The 17,506-nt window shown below is 41.7% G+C and overlaps 1 protein-coding gene and 1 pseudogene across 1 annotated transcript in view; one reads left to right on the forward strand and one right to left on the reverse strand.

Moving 5' to 3' along the window:
• Positions 1–17,506, forward strand: part of LOC108590331 (putative uncharacterized protein C6orf52) — a 231,302-nt gene that overhangs the window by 96,275 nt on the left and 117,521 nt on the right. The gene's annotated exons all lie outside the window — the stretch shown is intronic.
• Positions 6,947–7,420, reverse strand: LOC108590057 (E3 ubiquitin-protein ligase RNF181 pseudogene; annotated as a pseudogene).

The following is a 17,506-nucleotide window of genomic DNA, read 5'->3' on the forward strand; positions in this document are numbered from 1 at the left end:
GAGATTGCCCACTGCACTCCAGCCTGGGCAGCAAAGCGAGACTCTGTCTCAAAAAAATAAACAAATAAAAAAATTAAAAACAAGTTAAGCCTGTGTTATCTTGGTAAATTTGTTACAATACAAGTAGTACAATACAAGAGAAGAATGTTGTATAATGTACCAAGGTTAACATTAAAGATGACAAACACCTCACACATTTCATTCAATTCATCAGATACATTTCACTGTGGATTGTAAGTGGAAGATGAACAGAACATTTGGGCATTTGCAGAGGACTTTGAATTTAGCGTCACTTTTAAATGTATTTTATTTATTTACAGAAACTTGAGCATTTCCTACGTCTCAGGCACTCTTCTAGGTGGTTTTGATGCATTCAAACACGTTTAATGTTTGTTTCAATTTTAAGAACTTTGATAAGTTTCTACAGCCCTTTTATAGTTCTTGTTCCTAGAACATTTCTTCCATTCATCTTTTTTCTTATTAATATTCAGACACACCTAGCAGCTGGTAAGTTTTGTAGAATAATTATTGGTCATTCATTCTACCATGATTTAGTTTAGCATCAAAGGTTTATAGAATTTCCTTTTAGTTTGTAATTTAGAAACAAGCTTGGCATTTACTTCTTGTTGATATTCCCTAAGCTTTATTGTACACAACAGCTTCTGTTGGATAAGATCTCAAGGCCAGGCACAGTGGCCTATAATCCCAGCACTTTGGGAGGCTGAGGCAGGCAGATCACCTGAGGTCAGGAGTTCAAGATCAGCCTGGCCAGCATGGTGAAACTCTGTCTCTACTAACAATACAAAAACTAGCAGGGCATGGTGGCAGCACCTGTCATTCCAGCTACACGGGAGGCTGAGGCAGGAGAATTGCTTGAACCCAGGAGGTAGAGGTTGCAGGGAGCTGAGATTGTGTCATTCCACTCCAGCCTGGGCAACAAGAGCAAAACATGGTCTCAAAAAAAAAAAAAACAAACCCTCAAATAATCAGTTCAAGGTTGAATTGCTAACAGTAAGATTTGAATTTAACATCACTTAATTAATTAATTAATTTTTTAGACATGGGTCCTCACTGTTGCCCAGGCTGGAGTGCAGTGGCACCGTCACAGCTTGCTGCACCCTTGAAATCCTGGGCTTAAGGGATCCTCCCACTTAGCCTCCTGAGTAGAGGATCAGGACCTTGAATTTAGCATTGCTTTTATATATTTTTTATTTATTTACAGAGACTTTGGAACTTAGGATGTCTCAGGCACTTTTCTAAGTGCTTTTGATGCATTAAAACACATTTAAGCCTTGTATCAACTTTAAGAAGTAGCCACCATGCTAATCCCAATTTAGAGCTGAGTAGCAACTTCATGTAACTCCAGCCAAGGGCTTGATAAGCTTTTACAGTTCTCATAGTTTTTATCTTCCTAGAATATGTCTTTCATTCATCTATTTTTCTAATTAATATTCAGATACACTTAGCAGCTGGTTATGTTTTGTAGGATAATTTTTTGTCATTAATTCTACAGTGATTTAGCTTAGCATTAAAGGTTTATAGAATTTCCTTTTAGTTTGTAAATTAGGAACAAGATTGGCATTTACTTCTTGTTGATATTCCCCAAACTTCATTATACACAACAGTTTCTCCCAAATAGGATCTCACATAATCAGTTCGAGGTTGAACTGCTAACACTAAGATTTTACATGAACATTTTATTCTCACTCTGCTGCCCAGGCTGGAGTGCAGTGGCACCATCATAGCTTGCTGCAGCCTTGAACCCCAGACTGAAGGAATCCTCCTGCCTCAGCCTCTTGAATACTTGGGACTACAAGGCATGCCTCGCCATGCCTAGCTTGACATTTTATTTTATCAGATAGCAGAGAGAAGCACTTGCATTGCAAAAATAAAATATGTAAAATTTACAATGACTTTGCCAGACGTGGTGGCTCACACCTGTAATCTCAGCACTTTGGGAGGCTGAGGTCAATCTCCTGACCTCAATCACCAGGTCAGGAGATTGAGACCATCCTGGCCAACACTGTGAAACTTCATCTCTACTCAAAATACAAAAATTAGCTGGGTGTGGTGTTATGCGCCTCAGGAGGCTGAGACAGGAGAATCGCTTGAACATGGGAGGTAGAGATTGCAGTGAACTGAGATCGTGCCGCTGCATTCCAGCTTGGCCACAGAGCAAGAGTCCATCTCAAAAAAAAAAATTACGACTTAATGACTCTGCCAATCTAACATATGACCTCAAATGGTAGTGGTTAAATTAGGAGCTAATCAGCCACTTTCAAAACACATTTTTCAAAATGAAATTTTAAAGGCAGTGTCATTGTTTATCTCTACTACTGCTCATAGGTTTAGTTGTGATCCTGCTTTGGAGTTTGTTAGAAAATTTCCTTGAGTTGTTTTAAATGGTCTTTTGAAAGCCAAACGCTGCAATCCTATAATCATTACAATTGGGAATAAAAGATACATTTCTAGGTTTTATTATAACTCAAAATCTTAGTGATGGTAGGATTATTGATCCCTATTTATTTTTTCTAATATATTTAAAGCACAGATAATTGTGTTTAATCAGTTGTCTTTTATGCTGAATCATTTGACCATGTGAGGAAAGCAAATATTTGGACTTTTACCCCATCTTGACCAGAGGGATCAGTAAAAACCTGGAATGAAGAATTTCTTCATGTGCACACCTCTTTTTCTTGTGTGCAGTGCCCATCATTCACACTTCTGTAAATTCACACATTTGTGATTCCATTTTTTCATATTAGTTTAGAATCATTTATTAATTCAGAGTCAAGTTAATAAAATGCCATTGGGAATTTGTGGGTCAAGATGGCCAGAGGCAGATCTATGTTATTTCTAGTTAAAGAATTACAAGCGTGCTTTGCTTATTGTATGATGAAGTTTATACCACGAACTAAGCTATATCAAATATTAGTGCAGTAAAATAAAAATGAAGCAGTAACAAGAGGCCTAAGGTAAAGACCATCTGAGAGCACTGTGAAACCATGGAACACTGCAGGGTGGTTGTAGAGCAGGAAATACTGCTTTGGTCCCACAGATGCCTTCTCAACATGGAGGTTGCATGAGGGTCTTGTAAAGAGGACTTGTGTAAGATCTCTGAGAAGGGAGGAGACCTCTGCTCACAAGATGCAGGAGGGTCTTTGCAAATGGGAGCTTGCAATAAGGAAAAGCTTTGCAGGGCAGAGATTACTGGAATGCCACAGGCTCTACCTAGGTTCTCAGATTATGGAGTAATCTTCATTGCTCTGTGTCCAAAATGCTCAGGAAATAAAAATCCCATGATGCATTGGGTGTGATCAGACCTGGTGGTGCCTTATCCACTATGCATTAAATGACATTTAATCCTTGTATAGTTAAGTTTTACATGCATTTTCTCAAAATTCATTACTTGATCCATTTATTCATTCTAAACCCATGTCAAATGCCATTCTTTAAACCTCATCTTTTATTAAAGTTGATTTCATTTATTAATTCAATCAAATACCATTGAAGTTTATAGCAAGAGGCATCAAAGAAGGCAGAATGTTTCTTTTTTTTTATTGCATTTTAGGTTTTGGGGTACATGTGCAGAACATGCAAGATAGTTGCACAGGTACACACGTGGCAGTGTGATTTGCTGCCTTCCTCCCCTTCACCCACATCTGGCATCCCTCCCCAGCTACCCACCCTGCTGTCCCTCCCCTATTCCCCCCACTACACCCCAGTCTGTAGTGCTCTCTTCCCTGTGTCTATGTGTTATTGTTCATCACCCGCCTATGAGTGAGAATATGTGGTATTTCATTTTCTGTTCTTGTGTCAGTTTGCTGAGAATGATGTTCTCCAGATTCATCCATGTCCCTATAAAGGACATGAACTCAACATTTTTGATTGTTGCATAATATTCCATGGTGTATATGTGCCACATTTTCCCAGTCCAGTCTATCATCGATGGGCATTTGGGTTGGTTCCAGATCTTTGCTATTTTAAACAGTGCTGCAATGAACATTTGTGTGCATGTGTCCTTATAGTAGAATGATTTATAGTCCTTTGGATATATACCCAGTAATGGGATTGCTGGGTCAAATGGAATTTCCATTTCTAGGTCCCTGAGGAATCGCCACACTGTCTTCCACAATGATTGAACTAATTTACACTCCCACCAGCAGTGTAAAAGTGTTCCTATTTCTCCACATCCTCTCTAGCATTGGCTGTCTCCAGATTTTTTAATGATCGCCATTCTAACTGGTGTGTGATGGTATCTCAATGTAGTTTTGATTTGCATTTCTCTAATGACCAGTGATGATGAGCAATTTTTCATATGTTTGTTGGCCTCATGTATGTCTTCTTTTGTAAAGTGTCTGTTCATATCCTTTGCCCACTTTTGAATGGGCTTATTTGTTTTTTTCCTGTAAATCTGATAATATCCTGAAGAGTATTTTCCAGCTTGGATTCATTCTCTTCATCACATTCAGGTACACCTATCAAACGTAGATTAGGTCTCTTCACATAGTCCCACATTTCTTGGAGACTTTGTTCATTCCTTTTTGCACTTTTTTCTCCAATCTTGGCTTCTTGTTTTATTTCATTGAGTTGATCTTCGACTTCTAATATTCTTTCTTCTGCTTGGTCAATTCGGCTGTTGAAACTTGTACATGCTTCGCGAAGTTCTTGTGTTGTGTTTTTCAGCTCCTTCAATTCACTCATATTCCTCTCTAAGTTGTCCATTCTTGTTATAATTTCCTCAAATCTTTTTTCAAGGTTCTTAGTTTCTTTGCATTGATTTAGAACCTGTTCTTTTAGCTCATGGAAGTTTCTCATTACCCACCTTCTGATGTCTGATTCTGTCATTTCATCACACTTATTCTCCATCCAGCTTTGTTCCCTTGCTGGTGAGGAGTTTTGGTCCTTTGTAGGAGGTGAGGTGTTCTGGTTTCGGGTGTTTTCCTCCTTTTTGCGCTGGTTTCTTCTCATCTTTGTGGATTTATCCACCTGTCATCTGAGTAGTTGCTGATTTTCCGATTGGGTCTCTGAGTGGACGTCCAGATTGTTGATGATGAAGTTATTTCTGTTTCTTAGTTTTCCTTCTAACAGTCTGGACCCTCTGCTGTAGGACTGCTGAGGTCCACTCCAGGCCCTGCTTGCCTGGGGAACTCCTGTAGCAGCTGCGGAACCATGAGGGTTGCTACCAGATTCTTCTTCTGCTATCTTTGTCCCTGAATGATGCCCGCCAGATGTCAGTCTGATCAGTCCTTTGTGAGGTGACTCTTTGGATATACGGGGGTCAGGGAGCTGATTGAGGAGACAATCTGTACTTTATAGGAGCTCATGTGCTGAGCTGTGAGCTCTGTTGTTCATTCAGGGCTGCTAGCAGGTACATTTAAGTCTGCTGCAGCAGAACTCATAAAGCCCCCCCTTTTCTTCCCTTCATGTGCTCTGTCCCGGGCAGTTAGGGCTTTATTTATGAGTATCCGTTGCACTGTCCTGACCAGCGAGGAGGTAGTCTACTCACTGCCTGCCTGCATCGGCTATGCTGAGCTACCATGGGCTCTGCTCTGTTGCCATGGGCTCTGCCCTGCTGCCGTGGGCTCCGCCCTGCTGTCGTGTGTAATTCCCTGTAGTCCTGTTTATATAGGTGTGGTTAGAACTGTGGTGGTGATGGTGGCCTGCCTATGTAGTGGCGGACTCTCTCTGTTATGGCGGGTTGCCTCGGCATCAGCAGGCTGCGTCAGCAATGGCAGAGTACCTCTGTAGGGGTCGCGTGCCTCGGTAATGGTGGACATTCCTCCCCCACCGAGCTGCACTGTTCTGGGTTCAGCTGTGATTGCTGTGAAACTCTCAACCCCAAGCGTTTCCAATTGCTGTTTTGTTTGTTTTTGTGGGGGTGGGACCCACTGAGCCTGATCACCTGGCTCCCTGCCTTAGAGCCCTTTTTTTTTTTAAGTTGAATGGTTGACTCTCTTCCAGGTGTTCCAGTCACCTGCTGAAAGGGTGCCGGGATCTGTGTGATTTCCCATGCAGCAACCCACTGCGCCAGCTCAAACAACGTTGCTGCCCTGGCTTTCTGTTTAAGTCCTGTTTAATCAGATGAATGTGCTAATCTGCCTTCCAAAATCTCCAATTGCCAGTTTAACAGGGCAACCAAACCAGTGTACTTTGTACGAAGTGCCGTTGCGCTGTGGCCCTGGCCAAAATAGCTGTGCCAGCCCAAACAGCCTCACCGGCCCAAACTGCCATGCTGGTGGCCCATGGGGCTCCTACACCTGGGAATCTCCTGGTCTATGGGCAATAAAGATCTGCCTGGAAATGTGGCATCTACTCACCCTCTGCGATTTCACTGGGAGCTGCAATCCTGAGTTGGTCCTACAGCGCCATCTTCAAGACTCTTTTTTTTTTTTCTGAGATGGCGTTTCGCTCTTGTTACCCAGGCTGGAGTGCAATGGCACGATCTCGGCTCACCGCAACCTCCGCCTCCTGGGTTCAGGCAATTCTCCCGCCTCAGCCTCCTGAGTAGCTTGGATTACAGGCACGCACCACCATGCCCAGCTAATTTTTTGTATTTTTAGTAGAGACGGGGTTTTACCATGTTGACCAGGATGGTCTCGATCTCTTGACCTCGTGATCCACCCACTTCAGCCTCCAAAGTGCTGGGATTATAGGCGTGAGCCACCACGCCCGGCCAAGACTCTTTTTATGCTATCCATTGTGATCATCTTTGAGTTCTGCTTGGAGAGTTCAATCCATTTACATTTCAAATAATTACTGATAAGAAAGGACTTACTTCTGTAATTGTGATGTTGGTTTTATGAATGTCTTATAACTTTTTCATCCCTCATCTCCTTTATTCCAACCTTTCTTTGTGTTTATTTTTTCTTTTTTGGTGGGGGGATGGTAAAGAAACCTTTAATGAAGATTCAAGGTTTGTAACAAAGACACAGAGGGCCAGCGCTCAGCCCCAGCCTCCTAACATGTACATTGCTCCCTGAAGGTTCTCCAGTCGATGCTGCTGCTGCTGTCTTTGAAGCTTATTTCATCTGTGCTCATCTTAAGTGTCATCATCAATGAGCACCTCATGGTGGTACAAGGGAGAGGAATTTGTCTTGCTTAGTCAGGGCAGAATGCCGCTGGAATGGAAGGGGTCATGGCAAGGCATCTCAATGGCAGTCTCCTTCTCCTCAAATTCCAAAAGACACATGGGACACTTGAGCTCAGCCTGAGAGCCTCTGATGATGATCCTGGGGAGGTTCACAACAGTCTTGGCAGCTGATGGAGGCAGGTGGTGGTCTCAATCTACTACCAACCCCAAGTCTTCAAAGTTCATCCTATTGAAAGGTGACCTTGCAAACTCCAGCAGTATGTTGGTTTGAGTCTCCTGCTTGGGGTCCAATGGCTCGCACTCGTGTTTATTGAAATAGGATGCCATGGCTGCCTGGCCATCTGACACAGCTCTCAGACCCTGTGGTTTTTTCTAGTGATATATTCTAATTGCATTCTCATTTTTTTATGTGTGTATTTTATGCATATTTTGTGTGTGATTACTGTGATATTACATGTAGCAATATAGTTAAAACAATCTTGAATTCAAACCAACGTCAATCACATGTGAAAACTCTGCTTCTTTCATCAACACCCCATGAATCCAGCACTTGAAGTTTCCACTTCCTGGGGCAAACCTTTGTGGCCTTCACAGCCAGCAGTGGATCAAGTCCCTTCTCAAAAAAGAAAAAAAAAAAAATCTGCTTTTTTACATCTTTTTCCACCCCTGATTTTATGTTATCAGTGTCACATATTACACCTCAGCAGCCTGACAGGCTGGTAAGTCACAATGTTGCAGCCATCAGTCTAAAACTTGTAGACCAGGCTGGCAGACTGGTAACCTAAACTGTAGTTGCTACTGTCATCTTGAGGCAGAATATTTTCTTGTCTTGGAAGCCTCATAGCTTGCCCAAAGGCCTTCAACTCATTCTCTTTTTTTAGGGTAATTTTGTTTTCATAAAATCAACTGAGGCTAAGTGCAGTGGCTCACACCTGTAATCCCAGAACTTTGGGAGGCTAAGGCAAGTGAATCACCTGAGGTCAGGAGCTTGAGACCAGTCTGACCAACATGCTGAAACCCCATCTCTACTTAAAATACAAAATTAGCTGAGTGTGTTGGTGGCGCATGCCTATAATCCTAGCTACTTGGGAGGTTGAGGCAGGAGAATCAGTTGACCCCAGGAAGTGGAGGTTGCAGTGAACTGAGATCGTGTCATTGCACTCCAGCCTGGGTGACAAAGTAAGACTCCATATCAGGAAAAAAAAATCAGTTGATATCAGGTTTTAACCACAGCTGCAAAACACCATCATAGCCACATATACATTTAGTGTTTGGTTAAATAACTAGGTGCTATGGTTTAGTCAAATTAACACATAAAACCAACCATCCCAGCCCATGCTTGTGAACTTGGCATCCACAAATCTTTTCTTAAACCATACTTAGTCTCCAAATAAAAGCAATTATAAAGTCATACTTTTGCCAATGATAATACAACTATCTTATATCCAACTAAAAACACACTAATCCTTTCCCCAGAAAAAGATTCAAACTGAATGCATGATATGCACTCTTCTCTTTGATATACTGTAACCTAAATCCCATGTTTAATAAAAGTTAAACCATCATTAATAAAAGGGAACTATTATTAACACATCTTATGTTTTATTGTAAGATGATATGAAAACAAAGGCATTTGCTTAATACATGTATGGATATATATATACACAGACATAAATATCTTTATGAAAAATAAGGAAGTAATAGAACATTTACTGTCTCTATTTCTGTAACTGGTCACATGGTTACAGCTGGTTATTTATTTAGTTACTTGTTTATTTGAAACAGGGTCTTGTTCTGCTGCCCAGACTGGAGTGCAGTGGCATTACCTTGGCTCACTGCAACCTCCACCTCCTCAGAACAACTGATCCTCCTACCTCAATCTCCTAAGTAGCTGGGACTACAAGCACACCACCAAGCCTGACTAATTTCTTGTATTTATTTCAGTAGAGATGGAGTTTCAGCATGATGCCCAGGTTGGTCTCACATTCCTAGACTTAAGCAACCCACCTGCCTCAGCCTCCAAAGTGCTGTGATCACAGGCATGTGCCACCATACTGGCCACAACTAGTAATTATAAATAGCTTTTTTCACTAACCATACTGTATTTCCATTACTTTCAGCAAGTCCCTCAGCTAATCAGGTTTCTTTTCCTGCTTGGGTGACTCCAACATTCATTCCTGAAGGGTATGGGTCATTAGTAGTCCTGCCTTCCTTGGGCTGTTATAGTTTTTGACTTAATTATAGGACAGAGTATGACTAAGACATGCTCTAACACCTCTCCTGTGTTCCAAACTGCCTTATTTGCTACCAGTGCATAGTAGCAGACCAATTTCACCCTGATGACCAGGACAAATCACCCCAGACAGTGCAGTAACCCCTTCCTTTGTCTGTTGATTCAGAACCATGAGGAGCTGAAGGGGCTGGGTGGCTGTCTTAGTTTCCAGCTCAGTGGAATCATTTCTGTGTCTCCTGAGGGGGTATTCCTCCCTTGGAAAACCTCTAGACCCTCAGGACATAAGGTTGTGGGGACAGGAAGCAAAGATGTTGCAAGTGGAACTCCATGGGTAATAGTGAATTGTGCAACTCCCATTTTCTATTTGGTAATTTCTGGACACACGGATCTTGGCTATGGGATAAACAGCACCGTATGATGGATGCTGACTCAGAGCATATGCAACTTCTGGAGAAAGTTGTATAAACACCCACAAGTTATTATTAATAACCTGGCTGACACTGTAACCGCATGCTCAAAAGGCCATACTGCCCTTCTGTAAAACCAGCTGCTTCAGGATGATGGAGAACACAGTAAGACCTGTGAATTTCATGGGCCCATTGTGGCACTTAATTTTCTGTGAAGTGAGTTGCTTAATCCCAAGCAGCACTGTGCAGGATGCCATGTAGTAGATACGGCATTCTAAAGTCCGTGAGTATTGCTTTAGCAGAAGCACAACTTGCAGGGAAAATAAATTTGTATCCAGAGGAAACATCTGTTTCAGGAAGAACAAACCCCTGCTCTTTCCTCGAAGGTAATTGTTCAATGTAATCAACCTGCTCCAGTAGCTGGCTAATCACCTCCGGGAATGCTGTCCTTTTGGAGACTCAGGGTAGGTTCTGCTGATGGCAGATTTGGTACATACCCAGCATTGATTGTAGCCAGGTGGGCTTTGGTGAGTAGAAATCTATGTTACTGAGCCCATGCATGATCTCCACCTGCATCACCATGGCCGTTTTGTTCATGAGTCCACTAAGCAAAGAGGATGACAGGGGTACAAATAATGAGTCATCCTATCCACTTTATCAAAACCTCTCCTATTGAGGTCACCTTTCGGAATTAGTCACATAAGAGATACTGCCCTGTAATCTCAGCACTTTGGGAGGCCAAGGCGGGTGTATCACGAGGTCAAGAGATCGAGACCATCCTGGTCAACATGGTGAAACCCCGTCACTACTAAAAACACAAAAAATTAGCCGGGCATGGTGGTGCACGCCTGTAATCCCAGCTACTCGGGAGGCTGAGGCAGGAGAATTGCCTGAGCCAAGGAGGTAGAGGTTACGGTGAGCCAAGATCGCGCCATTGCACTCTAGCCTGGGTAACAAGAGCAAAACTCCGTCTCAAAAAAAAAAAAAAAGAGAGAGAGATCTGCACATTTTTTGCACATTTAGAAAGGTCTATCAACATATATTATCCCCAGAACCTCTTGCCAACAATTTTCCAATCATGTTCTTTAAAATTCTCTGATCATCCATCAAGCCATTGGCTGTAGCCTGTGAACCCATATACAGTCACATCTGTGTTCATTTCTCTTTTCAAGCAAAATTAATAACCAGCGACTACTTAAAGTTCTGTCTACTGGGAATATCTTCCTTCAACACAATTCTTCAGGGATGCCTGCACACCATACAGAACTATCTATACACAGATCTTAGTTTTCCCTTCCTGAATCAATTAATTTTAAGGAACTCTCCTATGAGGCCATAGATACAGGCTAGGGGAGAAAGGTACTGTAGCAGAACTGGGAGCCATGAGCAATTGAGCCATTTCCTGGTGTCCTGTAATTGTGCCCTCAGGGCTTCCTTCAACCTGATCTCCTGTATACCAATTCCTTTAGCTGATGGAGTGCTGCTGTGCACACTCACATTATGGCTTGTGGGTCAGACAGCACCCAATTAATGATGGGTAGCTCAGGTCACATGGCCATTTGGTGGCCCATAGTGACTCATTCAGTCTCTACTAAGGCCCAGCTGCAAGCCAAAAGCTTTTCTCAAAAGGAGAGTTGTTATCTGCAGAGGGTGGCAGGGCTTTGCTCACGGCTCCCAGTCCTGCCACATCACCTTTTCTCTCCCAGCATGCATCTAAAATCTTTCTCTGTGATTCACTTACAGGAGGCTGCCAAAGGCTCCAAGTAGGTCTCTGTCTGCTCTGTCAATTCAATCTCTGTTGGATCCATTGGATCATTTTATTCAAGTGGCAGAGCAACTTGCACAGCATCCTGGACCTGTTGCAGAGCCTTATGTTCTGGGCCCCACTCAAAACTAGCAGCATTTCAGGTCAGATCCTTCAGTAAATGGGCAAGAGTAGCACACCCAAATGAGGAACATGCTGCCTCCGAAATGACAGTGCAGTGAGTGTTGTGCCTGCTTTTTTGTTGTAGGAGGAGCCAGATGCAACACATTACCCATCACCTTAGAAAAACTCTTAATCTGCCCCGATCACTGGACCCCTAGAAAATTCTACTGGGGGGTTAAGGGGGCTCCTGATTTTTATCAGATACATTTTACATGCTCTGACACAATCTTACTTTTATTTTTTTTATTGCATTTTAGGTTTAGGGGAACATGTGAAGAACATTCAAGATTCTTGCATAGGCACACACATGGCAGTGTGATTCGCTGCCTTCCTCCCCTTCATCTATATCTGGCATTTCTCCCCATGCTATCTCTTTCCAACTCCCAACCCCTCACTGTCCGTCTCCTATTTCCCCCCAACAGACCCCAGTGTGTGATGCTCCCCTCCCTGTGTCCATGGGTTCTCATTGTTCAACACCCACCTATAAGGGAGAACATGTGGTGTTTGATTTTCTCTTCTTGCATCAGTTTGCTGAGAATGATGGTTTCAGGTTCATCCATGTCCCTACAAAGGACACGAACTCATCATTTTTGATGGCTGCATAATATTCCATGGTGTATATGTGCCACATTTTCCTTGTCCAGTCTATCATCGATGGACATTTGGGTTGGTTCCAGGTCTTTGCTATTGTAAACAGTGCTGCAATGAACATTCATGTGCATGTGTAGAATGATTTATAGTCCTTTGGATATATACCCAGTAATGGGACTGCTGGGTCAAATGGAATTTCTATTTCTAGGTCCTTAAGGAATCGCCACACTGTCTTCCACAATGGTTGAACTAATTTACACTCCCACCAACAGTGTAAAAATGTTCCTATTTCTCCACATCCTCTCCAGCATCTGTTGTCTCCAGGTTTTTTAATGATTGCCATTCTAACTGGCGTCAGATGGTATCTCAATGTAGTTTTGATTTGCATTTTTCTAATGACCAGTGATGATAAGCATTTCTTCATATGTTTGTTGGCCTCGTGTATGTCTTGTTTTGTAAAGTGTCTGTTCATATCCTTTGCCCACTTTTGAATGGGCTTATTTGTTTTTCTCTTGTCAATCTGTTTTAGTTCTTTGTGGATTCTGTGTATTAGCCCTTTGTCAGATGGGTAGGTTGCAAATTATTTTTCCCATTCTGTTGGTTGCAGATTCACTCTAATGACTGATTCTTTTGCTGTGCAGAAGCTGTGGAGTTTAATTGGGTTCCATTTGTCTATTTTGGCTTTTGTTGTCAATGCTTTTGGTGTTTTGGTCACGAAGTCCTTGCCTACACCTATGTCCAGAATGGTTTTGCCTAGGTTTTCTTCTAGGGTTTTGATGGTGTTAGGTCTTATGTTTAAGTCTTTAATCCATCTCGAGTTAATTTTAGTGTAAGGTGTCAGGAAGGGGTCCAGTTTCTGCTTTCTGCACATAGCCAGCCAGTTTTCCCAACACCATTTATTAAACAGGAAATCTTTTCCCCATTGCTTGTTTTTGTCAGGTTTGTCAAAGATCAGCTGGTTGTAGATGTGTGATGTTGCTTCCAAGGCCTCTGTTCTGTTCTATTGGCCTATATCTCTGTTTTGGTACCAGTACCATGATGTTTTGATTACTGTAGCCTTGTAGTATAGTTTGAAGTCTGGTAGTGTCATGCCTCCCACTTTGTTCTTTTTGCTTAGAACTGACTTGGCTCTGCAGGCTCCATATGAAGGTTAAGGTGGTTCTCTCCAGTTCTGTAAAGAAGGTCATTGGTAGCTTGATGGGGATAGTGTTAAATCTGTAAATTACTTTGGGCAGTGTGGCCATTTTCACGATATTGATTCTTCCTAACCATGAACATGGAATGTTTCCCCATCTATTTGTGTCCTCTCTTATTTCATTGAGCAGTGGTTTGTAGTTCTCCTTGAAGAGGTCCTTTACATTCCTTGTGAGTTGTATTCCAAGGTATTTTATTCTGTTTGTAGCAATTGTGAATGGCAGTTCGTTCTTGATTTGACTCTCTTTAAGTCTGTTATTGGTGTATATGAATGCTTGTGATTTTTGCACATTGATTTTGTATCCTGAGACTTTGCTGAAGTTGCTTATCAGTTTCAGGAGGTTTTGGGCTGAGATGATGGGGTCTTGTAAATATACAATCATGTCATCTGCAAATAGAGACAATTTGGCTTCCACCTTTCCTATTTGAATACCCTTTATTTCTTTTTCTTGCCTGATTGCTCTGGCTAGAACTTCCAATACTTTATTGAATAGGAGTGGTGAGAGAGGGCATCCTTGTCTAGTGCTGGATTTCAAAGGGAATGCTTCCAGTTTTTGCCCATTCAGTTTGATATTGTCTGTTGGTTTGTCTTAAATAGCTTTTATTATTTTGAGATATGTTCCATCAATATCTAGTTTATTGAGGATTTTTAGCATAAAGGGCTGTTGAATTTTGTCAAAGGCCTTCTCTGTGTCAATTTAGATAATTATATAGTTTTTGTCTTTGGTTCTGTTTATGTGGTGAATTACGTTTGTAGACTTGTGTATGTTGAACCAGCCTTGCATCCCCGGGATAAAGCCTACTTGATCATGGTGGATAAGGTTCTTGATTTGCTGTTGCAATCGGCTTGCCAGTATTTTATTGAAGATTTTTGTGTCTATGTTCATCATGGATATTGGCCTGAAGTGTTCTTTTCTTGCTGAGTCTCTGCCAGGTTTTGGTATCAGGATGATGTTGGTATCATTAAATGATTTGGGAAGGATTCCCTCTTTTTGGATTGTTTGGAATAGTTTCAGAAGGAATGGTACCAGCTCCTCTTTGTATGTCTGGTAGAATTCAGCTGTGAAGCCATCTGGACCTGGGCCTTTTTTGGGTGGTAGCCTCTTAATTGCTGCCTCCACTTCAGCCCTTGTTATTAATCTATTCAGGGTTTTGACTTCTTCCTGGTTTAGGCTTTGGAGGATGCAAGTGTCCAGGAATTTATCTATTTCTTCCAGGTTTACTAGTTTATGTGCATAGAGTTTTTTGTCATAATCTCTGATGATGGTTTGTATTTCTGTGGAATCTGTGGTGATATCCCCTTTATCATTTTTTATTATATCTATTTGATTCTTCTCCCTTTCCTTTTTTATTAATCTGGCTACTGGTCTATTTTGTTGATCTTTTCGAAAAACCAGCTCCTGGATTTATTGATTTTTGAAGGGTTTTTTGTGTCTCTATCTCCTTCATTTCTGCTCTAATCTTAGTTATTTCTTGTCTTCTGCCAGGTTTTGAGTTTTTTAATCTTGCTCCTCTAGCTCTTTCAATTTTGATGATAGGGTGTCGATTTTAGATCTTTCCCTGCTTCTCATATGGGCATTTATTGCTATATATTTTCCTCTAGACACTGCTTTAAATGTGCCCCAGAGATTCTGGTACATTGTGTCTTCATTCTTGTTGGTTGCGAAGAACATCTTTATTTCTGCCTTCATTTCATCATTAATCCAGTCAACATTCAAGAGCCAGTTGTTCAGTTTCCATGAAGCTGTGCGGTTCTGAGTTAGTTTCTGAATTCTGAGTTCTAACTTGATTGAGAGACTGTTTGTTATGATTTCTGTTCTTTTGCATTTGCTGAGGAGTGATTTACTTTGAATTATGTGGTCAATTTTAGAGCAGGTGTGATGTGATGCTGAGAAGAATGTGTATTCTGTGGATTTGGGGTGGAGAGTTCTGTAAATGTCTATTAGGTTTGCTTGGTCCAGGTCTGAATTCAAGTCCTGGATATCCTTGCTAATTTTCTCTCATTGATCTGTGTAATATTGACAATGGGGTGTGAAGTCTCCCACTATTATTGTGTGGGAGTCTAAGTCTCTTTGTAAGTCATTAAGAACTTGCGTTATGTATCTGGGTGCTCCTGTATTGGGTGCGTATATATTTAGGATCATTAGCCCTTCTTGTTGCATTGATCCTTTTACCATCATGGAATGTCCTTCGTGGTCTCTTTTGATCTTTGTTGGTTTGAAGTCTTTTTTATCAGAGATGAGAATTGCAGCTCCTGCTTTTTTTCCACTTACATAGTTTAAAAGTCTTTATTTAGTTCTGCTCTGGTGTTTGTTATTTCTTTTCTGCTAATTTTGAATGTGGTTTGTTGCTTTTCTAGTTTGTTCCTTAAGAGTCATCATCATATTGTTAATTTGTAACGTTTCTACTCCTTTTAGGCAGGCATTTACTGCTGTAAACTTCCCCTTTGGCCCTGTTTAACTGTATCACACAGGTTTGGATATGTTGTGTTTCCATTTTCATTTGTTTCAACAAACTTTCTGATTTCCATCTGAATTTTTCTGTTCACTCAATGTTTATTCAGGAGCATGTTGTTAGTTTCCATGTATTTGTCTAGTTGCCAAAGTTTTCTTGGTGTACATGTCTAGTTTTATTCCATTGTGGCCAAAGAAGATATTTAGTATAATTTCAATTTTTGAAAATTTGTTGAGACTTGTTTTATGGCTTAACATAGGCTCTCTCCCGGAAAATGTTCCTTGTGTTCATGAAAAGAAAGTATATTCTGTAGTGTTAGATAGAATGCTCTGTAAATATCTGTAAGCTTTATTTGGTCTAAAGTTCAATCTAAATACAATGTTTCTTTCTTGACTTTCTGTGTAGATGATCTGACTAATGTTGAGGTTTAGATGTTGAAGTCCCCACTATTCTTGGAATCTATCTCTCTTGTTAAATGTACTCATGTTACAGACTGCTCTTTGTTCGAAAAGAAAATGATTTCAGGGCTGCGTTTCATTACAAGAAAAACCTTACTGAGGACTTCTGTACCCTCATATCTGCCTAAATAATTTCTTCTTAACTCCTATGTCACTGCCAGACTCTGAGCCAAAATGCGGTGACTCAGAGAGCCTGGGACTGTGCAGAATGCATTTTAGTGGAAACAGCTGAGTGGCAGTGGCGATGTCCAGTTTCCAGGAGCAGCAGTGGCATCTGTCCTAGCCTCAGGGTCCAGTGTCCAGCACTAGGATGTCAGAGGTGTGAGCAGTGGCATCTGTGCTCAGTAGCAGGGGCAATTGTTCCTAGGAGGGACCTGATCCTGGGTGGGCTGTGGATTCTGTTCCTGGCTGTGTGATTTCCAGCCCTGTTCTGTGGCCTTCCCTACAATAAAATTAGCCCCCAATACCAGATATACCACTTTATGTGTACATTAGAGAAGTTTGGTTTCCATAGTTTGCTCCAAGAAGTGAGTGAGAAATCAGTCTGTGGAGCAGTGTCAGAGAGCAGCATTCAGGCGTTGTTCTTTGTGTGAGAGCCACATCCTGAATTGTCTATCTGGCCTCTACCCCATGGTGGAGAGGTCAGCAGGGAATATCACATCTCACAATTGATTATATACATCCTGCCTTTTATTTCTGAGAGAAAAATCTTCTTTTAAACCAGGTTTGAAAACCCACCCTATCCACCCACCCTGGGCACTCTGATCTCTGATTTCAATGGTTCCCAATCTGGATCCCAACAGGGAGGGCAGGGGCTTAGAAAATAATCAGGCCACTTTCCAGAACACCTGTCTCAGAGTAAATGCACAACACCAAGCCATCACTTATATAACAAGCACTACAGGCAGGCTGATGCTCAGACATGTGGGATCCTGGTGTTCTTGATCTGGAGACCAGAAACACAGGCCCAGTCTTGTCAAAAATCCAGAATCTCGTTCAACCCTGGACTTCTTGGATCTCAGCACCATGTCCAGGTGATTCCTGTGCACATGGGCGGTCCTTGCCTCAGTGTCCTCTAGGTGTGGGGTCAGAACTGTGCAGTCTGCTCTCAGTATGGTCTGATCAGATCCCTTAGAACTGGAGGTCCAG

The sequence above is a fragment of the Callithrix jacchus genome, chromosome 4 (genome assembly GCF_049354715.1).
Source record: "Callithrix jacchus isolate 240 chromosome 4, calJac240_pri, whole genome shotgun sequence".
In the NCBI taxonomy this organism is placed as follows: Eukaryota; Metazoa; Chordata; class Mammalia; order Primates; family Cebidae; genus Callithrix; species Callithrix jacchus.